At 44.3% G+C, this 11,679-nt stretch overlaps 2 protein-coding genes across 5 annotated transcripts in view; both read right to left on the bottom strand.

The window, feature by feature from the left end:
* The window catches only part of LOC109918871 (flap endonuclease GEN homolog 1), a 96,776-nt gene that overhangs the window by 37,648 nt on the left and 47,449 nt on the right, over window positions 1-11,679 (bottom strand). The gene's annotated exons all lie outside the window — the stretch shown is intronic.
* Window positions 1-11,679, bottom strand: part of LOC109918831 (ankyrin repeat domain-containing protein 66) — a 28,202-nt gene that overhangs the window by 4,417 nt on the left and 12,106 nt on the right. The gene's annotated exons all lie outside the window — the stretch shown is intronic.

Here is an 11,679-nt window from a genome sequence, read left to right as displayed (position 1 = left end):
TCCTGTTTCAGCTAGAGTCATCCCGTTTCAGCTCGGGTCATCCCGTTTCAGCTCGGGTTATCCCATTTCAGCTAGAGTCATCCCGTTTCAGCTAGGGTCATTCCGTTTCAGCCAGAGTCATGCTTTTTCAGCTAGGGTCATCCTGTTTCAGTGAGGGTCATCCCATTTCAGCCAGAGTCATCCCATTTCATCTCGAGTCATCCCATTTCAGCTAGAGTCATCCATTTCAGCTGGAGTCTTCCCGTTTCAGCTAGGGTCATCCCATTTCAGCTAGAGTCATCCCGTTTCAGCGAGGGTCATCCCGTTTCAGCTAGAGTCATCCCATTTCAGCTAGGGTCATCCTGTGACTGCGAGAGTCGTCCTGTTTCAGCTGGAGTCATCCTGTTTCAGCCAAGGTCATCCCATTTCAGCTAGAGTCATCCATTTCAGCTGGAGTCATCCTGTTTCAGCTCGGGTCATCCTATTTCATCTAGAGTCATCCCATTTCCGCTAGGGTCATCCTGTTTTAGCTCGGGTCATCCCGTTTCAGCCACAGTCATCCAATTTCAGCTAGGGTCATCCCATTTCAGCTAGGGTCATCCTATTTCATCTAGAGTCATCCCATTTCCGCTAGGGTCATCCTGTTTCAGCTAGAGTAATCCCATTTCAGCTAGAGTCATCCCGTTTCAGCGAGGGTCATCCCGTTTCAGCTAGGGTCATCCCCTTTCAGCTCGAGTCATCCTGTTTCAGTTAGGGTCATCCTGTTTCAGCTAGAGTCATCCCGTTTCAGCTAGGGTCATCCCGTTTCATCTCGAGTCGTCCCGTTTCAGCTAGTGTCATCCCATTTCAGCTAGGGTCATCCCGTTTCACCTAGAGTCATCCCATTTCAGCTATGGTCATCCCATTTCCGCTCGGGTCAACCTGTTTCAGTTAGAGTAATCCCATTTCAGCTAGAGTCATCCGTTTCAGCGAGGGTCATCCTGTTTCAGCTCGGGTCATCCCATTTCAGCTCGGGTCATTCCGTTTCAGCTAGGGTCATTCCGTTTCAGTTAGAGTCATCCCATTTCAGCTAGGGTCATCCTGTTTCAGCTAGGGTCATCCCGTTTCAGCGAGAGTCATCCTGTTTCACCGAGGGTCATCCCTTTTCAGCTAGAGTCATCCTGTTACAGCTGGAGTCATCCTGTTTCAGCTAGAGTCATCCGATTTCAGCTAGGGTCATCCTGTTTCAGCTAGAGTCATCCCGTTTCAGCTACAGTAATCCCATTTCAGCTAGGGTCATCCTGTTTCAGCTCAGGTCATCCCGTTTCAGCCACAGTCATCCCATTTCAGCTAGGGTCATCCCATTTCAGCTAGAGTCATCCTGTTTCAGCTCGGGTCATCCTATTTCCTCTAGAGTCATCCCATTTCAGCTAGGGTCATCCTGTTTCAGCTAGAGTCATCCCGTTTCAGCTGAAGTCATCCCGTTTCAGCTAGGGTCATCCCATTTCAGCTAGGGTCATCCCGTTTCAGCTAGAGTCATCCTATTTCAGCTCGTGTCATCCCGTTTCAGCTAGGGTCATCCTGTTTCAGCTGGGGTCATCCCAATTCAGCTAGAGTCATCCTGTTTCAGCTCGGGTCATCCCGTTTCAGCTAGGGTCATCCTGTTTCAGCTAGGATCATTCCATTTCAGCTAGGGTCATCCCGTTTCAGCTAGAGTCATCCTGTTTCAGTTAGGGTCATCCTGTTTCAGCTAGGGTCATCCTGTTTCAGCTACAGTAATCCCATTTCAGCTAGGGTCATCTCGTTTCAGCTGGGGTCATCCTATTTCAGCTAGGGTCATCCCATTTCAGCTAGGGTCATCCTGTTTCAGCTCGGATCATCCCATTTCAGCTAGGGTCATCCCGTTTCAGCTAGAGTCATCCCGTTTCAGTTCGGGTCATCCTGTTTCAGCTAGAGCCATCCCGTTTCAGCTAGAGTCATCCTGTTTCAGCTAGGGTCATTCCGTTTCAGCTCGGGTCATCCCATTTCAGCTAGGGTCATCCTGTTTCAGCTAGGATCATCCCATTTCAGCTAGGTTCATCCCGTTTCACCTGGAGTCATCCCGTTTCAGCTAGGGTCATCCCATTTCAGCTGGAGTCATCCTGTTTCAGCTAGGGTCATCCCGTTTCAGCTAGGGTCATCCCATTTCAGCTAGGGTCATTGCTTACATCAGCATTTTTTTTAATGTGGTTATCGGGGATCTTACTTCATATCATTATTTTTACTTAATATCATTATCGGTTGAATCAAACATGCCCCACTGGGTGCGTTTTCAATGTGGGAATGTGTAAAATTAAGGTGAGTAGTTAGGCCACCACCTTTCTACCTTATTCCAAGCTCATCTGCACAGTACAAAGGCTGAATGGATATTGAAATCGACAGCCTGCCCCCATCATACGTAAATGAATAATTCAGGGTCATTTCAGTTTGTTAAAGGAAAGAGGTTCCACTTTCAGACTGTTAATGAAGACCATCATTGCTGGGACCAGTCCCCTTTCCCCTGATCATTCTCTGACCGACTTATTAGCTGGGGATGAGGATAGGATGCGTGCCTTTGCTCCAACTATAGTTCTCAGCCCATGACAAAATTCTCCTCACCATCTGTCTTCATTTTTTTCAAAACAACACAGGATTTTTGTTTCTTAATTCTGCAACACGTTACTAAACTCTGAAAATGATCTGATCTGAAAAGGCTCAGGATAGTAGGAGACTTTGTTTGTAATCTTCTGGATGAACCTCCTAACATCTGAATAATCATTTAACTGTTTGAAATGAGCACTGGTTGATGAGTGTCTGACATAGCTGAGGAACACAAAATCCAAACCCGCCAACATTCCTGCCAGTGCACTGTTCTGACAGTGCCTTTGGGAAAAATAGTGACCCTGAAGAGGCCTATAAAATCATGAGAGGCATAGATAAGGTCGACAGCCAACAGCTTTTCCCATAGTAGGGGAATCTAAAACTCGAGGGTCTACATTTAAAGCGAGAGGGGAGAGATACAAAAAGGGTCCAGAAGGGCAATTTCTTCACACAGAAGTTGGTGAGCGTCTGAAATGGGCTGCCAGAGTAAATGGTGGAGGTGAGTAAAATTTCATCATTTAAAAAACTTTTGGACCGGAAACTGAAGTCTTCATCAATGAGGCAAGCATTTTAGGTCATCGCTACAAAAACACTAAAAAACAAGCTGCAACTTTAAAACACAAATTTTAAAATTACTTCACAAAGTTCTTGTATAAAACCAGAATCCACGAAAGTGATTTGCAGCTGTAGAAAATTGAAGGATGTTTGTACGTTATTTCTGAAAAGGAGGTAGCACACTAAAAATTGTGTCCAGCATGTCCACTCAAGGCTGCTTTCCAAAATGAAATTTGATTAAGAATAATCTTACTTTTTGCCAGAATAAATAAATACTCTGTAATACTGCTTTGCGAAGTTCAGAAACAGTACAACGACTCAATATTTACAAGTGTAAGTTTTGTAAGGGTGGCACATGGGGGATGGGGGGGTAGCATTTTGGTTGAGCTGCCATGCAGTTTTAAAATTGATTGGAAAGAAAGCTGGAACATTTATTCAGCACTTCTGACTGAAGATTTTTGCAAATTCTTCAACATTACCTTTTGCCACTGATGGACTCCCCCATTCATGAGTTTGTGGATGGTTGAGGAGCCACCTCCTCCAGTGAATTGTTTAATTTTCCAGCACCATTCATGACTGGAAGCAGATCGCTGTTCTTTCAGACTCACTGGGCCAATATCCTCGAACTCCCTCTCTCATGGCATTATGGGTCTACCTACTGTATGTGGACTGCAGTGGTTCAAGAAGGCAGATCACCGCCACCTTCTCAAGGGCAGTTTGAGATGGGAGCATCCACATCCCATGAATTAATTGAAACATGTTCGGCACTTATACATGTCGTATACAGGTGTATTATGTGTTGGAAAGAAAAAAGATGCTTTGAATTAACCCATGCTATATTGTCATTAAACAAGACAGCCTTGATAAACTATTGTGCCTCAAGTTACGAGATTGAAATGAATTCACAGCCATAAAAGGTCAAAAGGCTAAATGCAACATTTCCTCAAATTGTGTCCTCACGGACAATATTGATCAAGCACTATATCAGGAGCATCTGCCTCTTCATGCTGATGAAAACATTTACTTTATTCTCATTTCCTACTTTATTCACTCTCAGTCAAAAAGGAGACCTTTGCCCATAATATATCTGTCCGCTTTGACAGGGTTGAATTCTCTCAGGATCAGGAGCCTAATCAGCAAGCAGCATTAACCAATCTCACAATCCAGCACCTTTCTCTTGGGAGTTAAATGTTGTTTATCTTGCTCTCCAATAGAGTGGAAATTTCGATCTTCCTGTTCGATAGCATCCACTTCTGTTTTCAGATGGATCACACGTTCGTTCGGGATTTCCAGGCTTCGGAGCTCACTGTCTATTTATCACAACCTCGACTTGGTGCATGGTTATGACCAGGAGCTTCACCACAACCTAGATGCTTACTATTTCCCCTCTTATTTTTTTAAGCTGTCTGGTTATGACTGGCTTTCTCACAGGTACAGCATTTTGAAGGAAAGTAGACATTGAAATAGTTGATGGTCATCATGACAAATATAGCCCCTAAATGTCTGACTCTGAAACTAACAATTTGCCTGGATTACACTGAAATCCACTGGATCTCCCATGCTGACTCATGAACTGAACTCCCTTGCACTCTGTAACTATTCCTTTTTGCCAATTCCGTGATCATCATCACAGTTCTCCTTCCATGTCAACTCATGGCATTTTCTCATTGGCCTGGATTTTATTGTTCTTTAGTCTTCCTGCAAATATGTCACTAGCACTAGTTTCTAAGTTCATGCCATACCCATGGTGATGAGTTTCTTTAACTTGAGAAAAGAGCCTGCAACAGTCCCTCTTGGCTTCCCTTGATGGGATAAAACTTGCAGTACAATCTCATTTTCTGCTGTGCTATAATAATGTTCATAATTTTATTAATTGCAGCATATTCCAATGAATAGTGGCCTCATGGACAATATTGATCAAACACTATGTCAAAAGCATCTAGCTTCATCACGCAGGTGAAAAACATTTACTTTATTCTCATCTCCTATTTTATCAACCTTTAGCCAAACGTGAAATCTTTGTCCATAATCTCAACAGTCCACTTTGACAGGGCTGACTTATCTCATTGTCCCCATTCAGCGTCATTTTATTTAAAATGACATGCCCTGCTCACTCAGTGTTTACCTCAACACAATGTGCACATGCAGCAATCTTTTAAATCCTGAACTCCTTCAGAATCAACTTTACAAGTTCCAAAAATTGTGTCAAAATGTTCTTCAGTCCTTAATTTCTTAAATGTATTGTATCCTAGCTTTGCCACCTTCTTTCTGTGGAGAATTGCATGAGGAAGATGAACATAAGCTCAGGTGGAGGCAGCCATTGTTGGACTAGCCTTATTTACAGCTCCCAAATGAAGAGTCAGTAAATAGGGTAATATAATCAAATGTTTATACTACGGTCATTCTGTTTTTTTTCCATTAAATTAGGTTTTGACTTATGTTTGTTCTGTCTTCATTTTCTGTTAGCTTCTCAGTGCATTAAAGTCCAACCTCCAAAAATGGAACAACTGTCATATTTAGAAGTCAAGATATTGTTACTCATATTGTTTAAAAAGGATGATTCATGGGCAATGGATGAGCGTCACTATTTCAGCATGAATAATTAAATGACAACAGCAATCCTTACACAATCCTTTTGGCCTATACATTACACCCAAAAGTTGGATTTATGGGGAAATGTAATGATCAGATTAAAAAGCGCATAAAAGAAAGACAGAAAGGAAAAACAAAAGAGGAAGAAACAACTAAGCAACCTAATCTAGACAGATGGAGCCTATGGTCGATAATATAATAATGTTGGAAAGTATGACCAGTCCCACATCTCTGAGTTTACACTCCATGTCCACATTACACAGGTACAGACCAGCATGGGTCATGAACATGACCCAGGTTACTGCCCCCAGGCTTGTGAGTTTGGGAAATTTGAACTCAGACGAGTTAATAACTACAATTTTTTTTTAAAAGCCTACAGGATGGGTGAAGCATATAATGGTGCAATTAACACTTTAACAGCCTGCTCATCCAGGAACAATTGCATTCATTCTCTCTGGGATCACAACATGCAGTTTGAGAACAGCTCAAGGAAGCAGTTAAAAGGAGAGATCTAGCTGGGGGAAGGATACAAGAGACAGGGAAAAAAGGTACACCAAGGGAGGGGAGAAGACTTATGTCCAAAGAAGTGGAACCATGCCCCTTACCATCTTGGAAATACACCCCTGACTGAAGAATGACTCAAGCCCTGACTGACCTCTGTACAGATCTCCAACTGACCTCCTGCTAATCCCTGGACTGGTTTTCACTGGGACTGACCATGAACCTGTAAATAGACTCCCGACTCTCATCGTCCCAAGCAGATAACTGACTATATCCTAGCCTCTGGTCAGAACTCAAACAACATCGTTTACCAACTGTGCCAGTTCTCCCTGACTGATGACAGTGCCTGTTGAATGAAGACAACACCCATTTGTGTTTCAGAAGAGTCCATTTGTTTGGAGCACATGCAGTGCACATGGTGCGGATTTGAACATTGGCATAATACAGTGCTGGTACAGCAACATGTTCATCCTCTTGGCCGCTCGCTGTTGGCAAACATAACAGGCTGTCTGGCTTTGTGTCTGTGCTAAAAAGTAAAGTGAGGTAGGTGTCCCATGAGGCAGTAAGTTCTGAAAGTTCATGGCTCCTCTACAGCTCAATTCCTATTGTCTGCCTTTGCTCCAATTTTCTTATTCCCCTGACCTAACTGTAAACTATCACCGAATTCAAATTTTAAATAGACCTATCCTCAGCAGCTTTTTGAGAAGGTAGCACTAGGTTTCCGCTACCTTTTGCATAAACAAGTGCATCCTGATACTATCCTTGAATGGCCTGTCTCTAACTTTAGGTTAGGCTCCCTTGTTCAGTCCTCCCTCTCTTCTCTTTCAATGCCACAAAACCAGGTGGGAGGGTGAAGACTCCCCTTTGAAAACTCATTTAAAAGACAGTACATCTAATGATGCAATACTCCCTTGGTACAACATGGGAGTTTTTAACATATAGTTCCTTCGTTATACATGTGATTAAGCCAGTTAAATAATGCATCGATTCCCCTGGATACAATAACTGAAGCTTTACTCACCACCAGTGAATATCAAAATGCCTTAGACCACAGGTCTGTGATTTCAGAAATATGCATTGGTGCAATGTGAAAAATACTCTGTATTCATGTTGTACTTCATAATTTGGTATTTTTCACTGAGCTAGTGGCATTGCGCGACAGAAGGCCAGAGAAAAATTAATAGCATATTATCTGAGATCAGTAATTGTCTTGGCAATCATAGTACAAAGTGAGGATTAATAGTCAAGTGGTTAAAACTGGGACTAATCCCAGAACTGGACTCACAGACTTTACTACAGCTGTTTATAAATTATGTGCTGTTTTTAAAACCAAGTATTTAGACATAATCAGATTACATCATGTAAAACGGATCTTACATGAAATTGTGTTCCAAATTAATTTAAGATTCTAGGAATGACTTGTATCTGACAGGGGACAGTTTTAACCAGTACTGAGAAATTGGTGATAGTGAGTTGAACCTTACAGGAAATCTGCTATGAATCATTTTGGTGAGTTTACAAACGAGACCGCGAGGATTTTCTTGTACTATTGTCCCAAACACTTCTCATTTGCTATGCACCACTCACCAACGGTGCCCCTTCTCATTATACCCTCCAGCTCACTGTAGGCAGACCTACTCAGTACAACCAGGATGCTCTGGGATTCCTGGCGATGGCAGCATCTTTAAAAGACCTGTGTGTGCCTGAACAAGTGCTGGCAGTCCCGAGCCACCCTGCATCATTCAACTAATTTGCCAGGGACATGGTAGATAGGGGGAAATTGGTGCCACACTTAGCAGGCAGGGACTGGAGGATCCTGGGTAGTGGACACAAGGGGTATCCTCTTACGTCAACACCAAACCATGCCTGAAGGTGCCACCTGCATTAGTAAAGTCACCCTGGTCTGGAGAAATGCCCAGCAATGCAGAAAGACAGTCAATGGCCTTCTCTGATCTACCACCTCACACATACTCTGTCTTTTTTTTTATAGAATCCCTACAGTGGGGAAACAGGCCCTTCGGTCCAACAAGTCCATACCAACTGTCAGAGCACCCACCCAGACCCATCCCCTATAACCCACCTAATCTACACATCCCTGAACTCTACAGGCAATTTAGCATGGCCAATCCACCTAGTCTGCACATCTTTGGACTGTGGGAGGAAACCGGAGCACCCGGAGGAAACCCACGCAGACACGGGGAGAACATGCAAACTCCACACAGACAGTCACCCGAGGGTGGAATCGAACCCAGGTCCCTGGTGCTGTGAGGCAGCAGTGCTAACCACTGAGCCACCATGCCACCTGCTATCTCTGCTACTGCACCCACTGCCCACCACGTCTCACGGTCTATCAGTCTCACTGTTGCATGCAATGTCTTCCCTCACTCATTCCCACCCACCTCAACAGCCCCCACTATTCACCGTGCACGTCCTTTGCATTGCCTACAGACTCACTCAGAATACCTGCACTCGCACTTACTGCTGTGCCAGCCACTTTCATCTCACTTAATCCCTCCTTTTGTCCCATTCCAGGAGAAAATGGCCCAGGGTGGAGTGGGGACAGCCAAGATAGTTGGTGAAGTACCTAACCTTTGGCTGCTTATCCCAGTGAAGAAAGGATCCTGATCCTGTCAGGTGAAGATCAGGTCTGCTCCTGTGGAGATAACAAAACCTCCATGGCCCAGCAAGCTCCAAGTCAGAGTGCTGTCCATTGCTGTGTCAATCTCCCATTACCTCCATGTGAACATGCCCTTAGCATGCTCAATCCTCTATCCCTTCTTCACGACACAGTCTGTCCTTTGTCTCCTACAGGTACCAGGTGAATCAGCATGGGTTTGTTGGCCAAAAAGGACAACCCCTCAAGACACATCCTTCTTAACCTCTGAGGAAGAGAGCACTGATAACTCAGAGGAATCGCCAACAAAGTTGCCTCAGCTCAGATACTCTCACATCGATGGGTACATCCATTACAGAAGTTTGTCTGGGACATTGGACCAACTGATCCAAAGGTTGCAGGATTACACCAATGCTGTTGATACCATACTGACACTTTCATGGAAGTGCCTGGACATGTTGGTGACCAGGACCAGCACTGCTGGATGTTCACACAGTGATTGCACTCCATCACATCAGAACCCCCCACCACCCACTTAAGACACTCCAGGGGTGGCCTTCACATTGCCTGCCACCATCAGCCTGCTGGAAGTTCAAGCTGAGGAGGATGCATCTGCTTCTGGGCAGGACACACTCAGCATTCCAGGGCCCTCTAGACACAAATGCCCTCAAGTCACCCAAACACAACTCCAAAGTCAATGGGCTCCTCTGTAGGACAGGCTATTTTTACCCCTGCTGTTGACTCTAGGACTGCACTGAGACACGTAGAGGGAGGGAAAGAAAGAAGAAGACAGTGGACACATCATTGTTCTCACATTTGTTAATAACTGTTGACTTTTTAGCAGTAATTGTCTGACCAAGTGCCTGTCCAGTTTAACTACAAGAATGCAGGTGCAGAACCTAGCCACCTTTAGCACCGTATGATTTTTTTTTCTGGTCCAAGGTGTGAAGCAAGCAGTTCCTGTATGGTGTGCAGTATCTGGGTACTTGGAAGTTGCAACCAGGGCAAATGTATCCAGACCACAAAACATTGCTTGTGCATCATAATCTTTACTGGGATTGCTGTCTGATGCTGCACGATGTGGCGAAGGCCAGGATTTGTAGACCGCATAGTCGGTTAATGGCTACGTATCACATAGTACTCCAAGTGTTGGACTGTATAGGAGTCCGCTATTTCCTTTCAGAAGACTATGCATCACTCACAGCCCCCTCCCAGGTGTGATTGTAACTATATTCAGATTCACTGTGCACTTGTTACTTACTGCACAATGGAGGGAGACAGAAATCGTTCCTTACACAGACGGTCTCAGTGTCAGCCTCTAATCCTTGGTGAATCCCTAAATGTATACATTCCATTCTTGATAGCCCTCCCTGTCAACCACATACTTTTCAACATTCCCATAAAGCCCGTCTATCTAGATCTTCATCTCCCAGTTTACCCCAATCCCAGGCATATCAAGTCAACTACCAGATATAGTAATCTAGTGGGTCCCCTTTTTAAGTCAGAATGTTGCTGTCTGTAGGTGACCCTCCCTCCCTCATTGCTCCTATTCCTTTAATGCTTTATTGCTTCACCTCCATCCCCTCAACTTATATGTTGAATTGTCCTCTTTCATAATTGCGGCGCTCTCTGAATCCCAGCATGCAGACTCCAAGCCCTACAACTGAATTCCCTAGTTTTCCTCCTACAGCACTCTTCGGGTTCGATTCCACCCTTGAGTGACTGTGTGTGGGGAGTTTTCACATTCTCCCTGTCTCTGTGTGGGTTTCCTCTGGGAGCTCCGGTTTCCTCCCACAATCCAAAAGATGTGCAGGTTAGGTGGATTGACTGTGCTAAATTGTCCATTTTGTCTAGGGATGTGTAGGCTAGGTGGGTTAGCCATGGGATATGTGGGGTTACAGAAATAGGGTGGGATGCTGTTTGGTGGGTTGGTATGAACTTGATGTGCCAAATGGCCTGCTTCCATACCGTAGAGATTCTATGACCGTATCCCTGACTGATCTCTGTACGGCTTCCCAAATGACTTGCTAAAGAAAACAGGGGAGGAATTATGTCCAATCACCATCACTACAGAAGTAGCATTAGATAAACAAATGGGGCTAATAGTCCTCTGGCCCTGATGGTTTGCAGCCTGGGATCCTAAAAGAGGTAACTACAGAGATAGTAGATGCATTGGTTGGAACTTTTCAAAAATCATTGGATTCTGGAGAATTACCAGCTGCGTTGAAAACTGCCAATGTGACACTGCTATTCAAAATGGGAGAGAGGCACAACTTGGGTAAGTCTCCGCTGCCTAGTCAAACATCAACTTTGACAAAAATATTGGAATCTATCTTTAAGGAAGTAATTGCAGCACATTTGGAAAATCATAATCTAATCAAGCAGAGTCAGCGTGGCTTCATGAAAGGGAATTTGTGTCTGACTAGTTTATTAGAGTTTTTCAAGGGACTCTCAAACAGAGTGAATAGAAGGGAACCAGTAGATGTGTTTAATTTGGACTTCCAGAAGGCATACGACAAGGTTCCTCAAAAAAGGTTATATCATGAAATGAGAGACCATAGAGTTAGTTATAATATATTGGCATTGATAGAGAATTGGCTATTGGGCAGGAAACAGGGAGTGGGAATATAGGATAATAGAAACTACAGATGCTGGAGAATCTGAGATAACAAGGTGTAGAGCTGGATGAACACAGCAGACCAAGCAGCATCAGAGGAGCAGGAAAGCTGACTTTTCAGGTCTGGACCCTTCTTCAGAAATGGGCGAACCCCCATTTCTGAAGAAGGCTCCAGACCCGAAACGCCAGCTTTCCTGCTCCTCTGATGCTGCTTGGTCTGCTG

Source organism: Rhincodon typus, chromosome 5 (genome assembly GCF_021869965.1).
Source record: "Rhincodon typus isolate 14 chromosome 5, sRhiTyp1.1, whole genome shotgun sequence".
Taxonomy (NCBI): Eukaryota; Metazoa; Chordata; class Chondrichthyes; order Orectolobiformes; family Rhincodontidae; genus Rhincodon; species Rhincodon typus.
Note: the sequence above shows the minus strand (reverse complement) of the source record. Positions and strands in the feature narration are given on the sequence as shown.